At 40.1% G+C, this 6,000-nt stretch overlaps 1 long non-coding RNA gene across 1 annotated transcript in view; it reads right to left on the bottom strand.

Moving 5' to 3' along the window:
- Positions 1–2,446: 2,446 nt before the first annotated feature.
- LOC121583009 overlaps positions 2,447–6,000 on the bottom strand; it is a 73,245-nt gene continuing 69,691 nt past the window's right edge. Inside the window, exons 2-3 of the long non-coding RNA XR_006003429.2 lie at positions 4,612–4,778; positions 2,447–4,403 (exon numbers count right to left, since the gene is read on the bottom strand). This is a non-coding gene — a long non-coding RNA (uncharacterized LOC121583009). The remainder of the gene's footprint in view (positions 4,404–4,611; positions 4,779–6,000) is intronic.

The following is a 6,000-nucleotide window of genomic DNA, read 5'->3' as shown; positions in this document are numbered from 1 at the left end:
AAACTGAATTCTTTAGAAAAACATGTTCTTCCCAAACCTCTCAACTTCAAAGCTACTGACACAGAAGAGCATCAAACTCATAGAAAACTACTCTCCATTGTAGGTCAATGTCTCTGCCTGTGGTTGTTTACTTAAACCACTTGGAACCCAACTTAAAAGTGAAGTTTCTCCACATCTACCTCTTTATAAAATCAGTCAATTTCTATACTAAGAACAACCGCCGAGCCATCTTAGCCTAGCGAAGATATTAATGAGTTTACAAGGACCTTCCCGATCTAATTATGTCGAGCAACTGCAATATCTTACTGGGCCATGGCTCCCAGGGGAGTACACAAATCTACCAGGCAAGCAAAACTACTCGCCTACTTTGACAAAACACTCTACATGCAGTTACAAATAACACCAAACATCCTTCATTACCATCGTGGCAAGGAGATTAATTTACCACCCCGAGTTTAACTTGAAAATACCTGACTTCTGCTTTCAGATTATCACTATTAGTAAGAATGAGTACAGAGGGACTAAAACATATAGCTCTTGTAAAAAAAAAAAACTACATTAATTTTCACTGCAGAGTACTATGCCTTTCCTTTTACAGAGAGAGAGAGAGATATTGCAACACAGAGGCTAAAACAAGATTACATTAGCTTGTGATCATAGGAGTTTCAGTTCTTCAAGTATATCAATGCTCTACGCTCTTAAAAATAACGGTCCAAGTTGGAACCAAATAAGGTTAATGAGAGCGATACCATAGGGGAACCATTTTAGGGGCTCTGACGACCCATAAATAGGATGGTTCTTGAAAGAACCCTCCAAAAATCCAAAACCAGAAATGTTTCGCCCCTCCAGGACTAGAATTGAATAGCCCTGCTATAGGGTTTTAAGCCTTATTTGCATATTTCCCAGGGTGCCTTTCGAGTGAATTTTAGAGTTACCAGTACCACCCATGACTGTGTTTGCTAGTGACAGAGACATGGTTGTTTCATTCATTCATTTTCAGTGCTTTGGCCTTCACCAAGTGAGACCCTATGTGAATATGTTATTAAAATTAAATTATTTAAGACAATACAATCCATATTTCATAAAGCCTTCTTAGAGGGGCTAGTTTTACCCTAATACAGTGGCCTGAAACTCATAGTTTACAGGCATCATCAGGCCTGCAAGTCACATAATGCTGGCTTGCAATGTGATGTGTAATTCCTATTGGAATCCAACCAGAGTGGGGATATCCATATCCTACATTCAGAAAGACTGCCACGGTTGGGAAGACTAAAATGAGACTACCTTAAACATCTAAACTAGAACAACGATTTCAGTAATGGGTGCAATAAGTCCAAGTAAAAGATTGGAAAAGTTTAGAAAAAATGACGTTATTTATATTTGAATAGTATACTATTAATTACTCAATCAATGTACATGCAAAAACATAGATATTGAAACAAACAATTCTAAAAATCGGAGATGGGTAACAACTTTGCATGAGCGCCCTCGTGGGGGAAACCCTACTATGTAGAAATGTCACGATATGGCCTTAAATGGAGCTTGATGTCACCGATTCAGCTTGATGTCACAGATTTGGGGGGTAGAAGTAGTGAGGATACTGAAGACAGTACAGTCACATTATAGTTCTCTTAGAAAAAAACAACCAAGAGCATGTGTGACGACGAAAGAGTTGCAAGTGAGGAGGAAGAGTAGCCTACTGGAGGGGCGTCAATATTTGGAAAAAGCCACCAGATGGTTTTTCAATACCGTCAATACTGTCAAAACAATTTATTTTTTACGTTTTTAAATATATTTTGAATATTTGTAGCTTATTTTTTAACGTAATACCTGTAGTCAACTTGTACAATACATTAGGAGATAAAGCAGATTGCGTTCTTCATTTCACCTGTCACATTATTTTACATTATGAAGCTTACCGTAGTTCCCCAGAACAGTTGAGCCAGTCACGTGTTCGTTTGTAAATAGCACAACTGGAGAAAGTGGGGACTGGTGAGTCCATAGCATTCTATATCTGTCGGTGAGTCTCTGTTGTGCAGCGCACATGAGGTGATTGTTACACTTGTATGCAATTCACTACTAAATGTTTGCCATCAGATATCTTATTGTGGCTTTATGCCGTGTTTGACTCTGGACGAGTTATCTGTGCAGCTGCCATTTTTTCCTTGTGCTTCCTACTAGCATTTCTTTTCTCTTCCGTTCCTTTCCCCTCTGCTACGTGTACACATGCTGCTCTTCCTTCAGAAAAGCATGCATCACAACTTTGTTAATTTGCACAATTTCTCTCATTCACTTTCGCTTGTAAATGTTTACACTCACCGAAAATGACATTCGGTAGCTACTAGCTATGCTTGTTTTATATTATACTTTGAAAAAATTTAAATACCCTTATTTTACCAGGTAAGTTGCCTGAGAACACATTCTTATTTACAGAAACGACCTGGGGAATAGTTACAGGGGAGAGGAGGGGGAATGAATGAGCCAATTGGAAGCTTGTATAACTTTATGAGCTGGATTTGCCTGTCTTTGAAATTAGTTTATGTTCATATTCGCTCTTTAGCATTTAGCTAATATTGTCCATGCGATTTCTCTATTACTTGTGCTAATTTTATTAGCATTCTGGTAATAGACACCCAATGTTTTTTTGTGTGTTTTTAGCGACCCATTGTGTGCTATGCCGGTAATACCGTAAATCCTGGGATGGCAGAAGAATGGTTTGACAGTATGAAAATCTGGATACCGCCCAAGCCTACTACATACCTCTGCATGCTTGTTTTTCCACTTTCTCTCCTCAAACACGCCTTTGTATTTTGGCACTGAACCAGTCCATGGAAATACAGTAGCAACAGCTGTATCTTTTAGTATCGTTCAGTTTTCAGTTTTCAGCTTGCATATCTCATTCATATATATCCTAGCTGAAGTGCTTGCTACAGACACGCAGCGATGTAAGGTTGGCTGCAGGAGTTGGTACGTCACATTTACTATTTCTAATAGCTATTAACCAACTTCTACATCTCTATGTATCTTTTACCAGAAAACTGTGAAACTTGATTATCTGTATAAAGCGCAGCCAGGGACCGAACACCAGCCTGCTCTTGCTACCATCTCTTTTTCCACTGTGCGTTACTAACTTTACCTGCGATAGGCTAACTCTATCAACTTTCGCACCAGCTCCTTCTCCCACAAAATAAAACTGTGAACCAAAATCAAGCTCCACATAAGGGCATATTGTGTGCAGGGTTTCTCCCACGAGGGAGCACATGGGCAGTTATTACCCATCTCTGCTGCTGTGGCAGTCGATTACATAAAATAATGATATAAAATAAGTACACATTTCCTGACTCAAAAACAACAGTACTTTTTACAAAAATAGCTAATTCGGCCATACGCTTTCAATAAAACAATGAATTTGTCCAGAATTCGTGGATTTGTGAATCATGCATTCACTGACAACGAAGCAGAGTGAGGCCTGCATCCTGCAACGTCACGAGTCATATGACCCGTTTTTGCAGCTGTTTCAGTTCTGCAATCCAGGGAGAGAGAGGGCAAACTCCACTGAACTAGTTTCAATGTATGGAATCACTTGGGAGTTTCTGGATTTTGGGTAAACTTCTCCTTTAATATCCTATATTTTTTTCAGTGTAGTCCATCACTCTGATGTTGTCTTCTGGATGATCAAAATGACTGCTCCTCCATCTACATACCTTATGCAAATATAATGCTGGGATCCATTACACACAGAGAGATGAGTATGGCCAGAGCAGAGCAAGGCCCACTCACACTCAGAGCAAACAAACAAATACACACGCACGCACACACGCACACACACACGCACACACACACTTCTCTGTAAGTCGCTTTGGATAAAAGCGTCTGCTAAATGGCTTATTATTATTATTATTATTATTATTCTCTCCTCTACTAATATAAAAATAAGACACTTGATTCTGCAATGATGGCTGTGACACCTCACGTGGTGGAGGTCATGGAGTATAATGGCCTTTTACATATTTAGAGAGATAGATACTTGCCCGTGGATCTCTTAATATCTCTAAAAGTGTGGTAACGCTTTAGCAACACTACACAAACCATCCAAGAGAACATCACTCTGCCTTTAGTCAGTACATACCTCCCCTGTCTTAGTTTTTATCATGTGGGAGATACAGAAAACATTACCAAGGGATAGCAGGAGGGGCAAAGGGGAAGAGGGAGGGAGAGGGGGATGAAAACAGAGGAGAGCAACAGTGTAAAGCTCCTGTGAGGTCAGCATTTGCCGCTGCAGTTTTTTCTTTGGGAGATGTTTTAAAGTTGAAGTGCAGCCTGAGGGTTTAGCCCCGCTGTTCATTAGAAACCACAGCCTGGTATCACATCACAGACTCAGCCAGGGACAGCATGTACATACACTATAAAAGAAAGGACACAGAGAGGCAGGGCTAACATATTTACAAAGAGTCATCATTAGAATAGAACATAATAAAATAGAATAGAATAGCATATGCAGGTAATATAATATAATACAATAGAATATAGTAGAACAGAATAGAGTAGAGTAGAGTTTACATTAATGGAATGCTGTGGTTCAGATGCTGGATCACTACCGAATTTACGTACTGTGTCCTGGGATAAGTGCTGCAGTATCATGTTGTCTCCTCTGTTTGAAAGGGTTGGAGCGATGGTCAGTGTTTCCTTGTGGGACAGATCCTCCAACCCAGATCTGTGGTGATGTGGAGATCTGCTGTATCCCATATCACAGGACCCATCTTTTATTCATTTGTACTCTATAGAGTTGAGAGGAAAGGAGAACAAAAAAAAAAGTTGCTCTACAGAACGTTTCACACACAGAGATGCATACAAACACAGTGCTTAAGGCAACATTAAAGAGACAGGAGATAACAGTTCCCACCAAACAGCATTCATCACACACAAACACACACATAAACACTTGGCCGTCTATTCACAACAGGGAAGCAAAAGGATAGCCCATGGCTGTGAGGTTGTCATCTTGTCTGTGTCAAAACAACGTGTTTCATGTGTAAAGGGTGTTTTACTGTACCACCAAAACCCTCTAATGTGCTAACGGCAACCAGAATGTACACAGACACCAACTTTCCTGTATCTTACAAAAGCACAAAAACATAGATAAGCAGCACATTGGAAGTAACACAACTTTGCATGATCTTGAGTAACACATTATAACATTAAGGCGGCCAGGCAGTGTTCTGTCTGATTGGGCCTCCCGCGACCCAATGCTGCTGCGGTAAAGGCAGCGTTTTGCTGTTGAATGTCAGTGATAGACATCACACCCTTCTTCCTCCCATGCTCCATCTGGTTCCTGCAGATGTCTCAATCAAGGTAGCATCTGCCTAGTGTCAGTAGTGACTGGGCGACAGGGGGTACGTACTATATTGTCCTGTACTGGCTTCTGTAGAAATATGGGTGTACTGTGTAATACTTTTCTCAGCTCACAGTTTGGCCAGAGTAGAAGTGGTAACTGACAATCCAGCGGCACGCCTCAAAAACCCTCGCATAACTTTTTGTGTTACAAATACACTTTGTTACACTTAGCACAAGATCAAGTTTCTCTCAGTTAGCAAACAACTGTGCTAGAAATCCCATTTTGTGCAATTCTTTCTCTGATAATATAACTTGATGTCCTAAACTTTTCCTAAAGTATTTCTTTGCTAACATGGCGTCATGCTAAAAACACAATTTGTACAGTTTGTTTTCGATAACGTAGCGTCAGGCTAAAACATATTTTAGATAGTTTGTCTCTGCTAGCGTAGTGTCATGCTAAAACCTCATATAGATAGTTTGTCTCTGCTAGCGTCGTGCTAAAACCTCATTTAGATAGTGTGTCTCTGCTAGCGTAGCGTCATGCTGAAATCTCATTTAGATAGTTTGTCTCTGCTAGTGTAGCATCATGCTAAAACCTCATTTAGATAGTTTGTCTCTGCTAGCGTAGCGTCATGCTAAAACCTAATTTAGATAGTTTGTCTCTGC

Source organism: Coregonus clupeaformis, chromosome 1 (genome assembly GCF_020615455.1).
Source record: "Coregonus clupeaformis isolate EN_2021a chromosome 1, ASM2061545v1, whole genome shotgun sequence".
Classification (NCBI taxonomy): Eukaryota; Metazoa; Chordata; class Actinopteri; order Salmoniformes; family Salmonidae; genus Coregonus; species Coregonus clupeaformis.
This window is presented reverse-complemented; position numbering and strand designations above follow the sequence as displayed.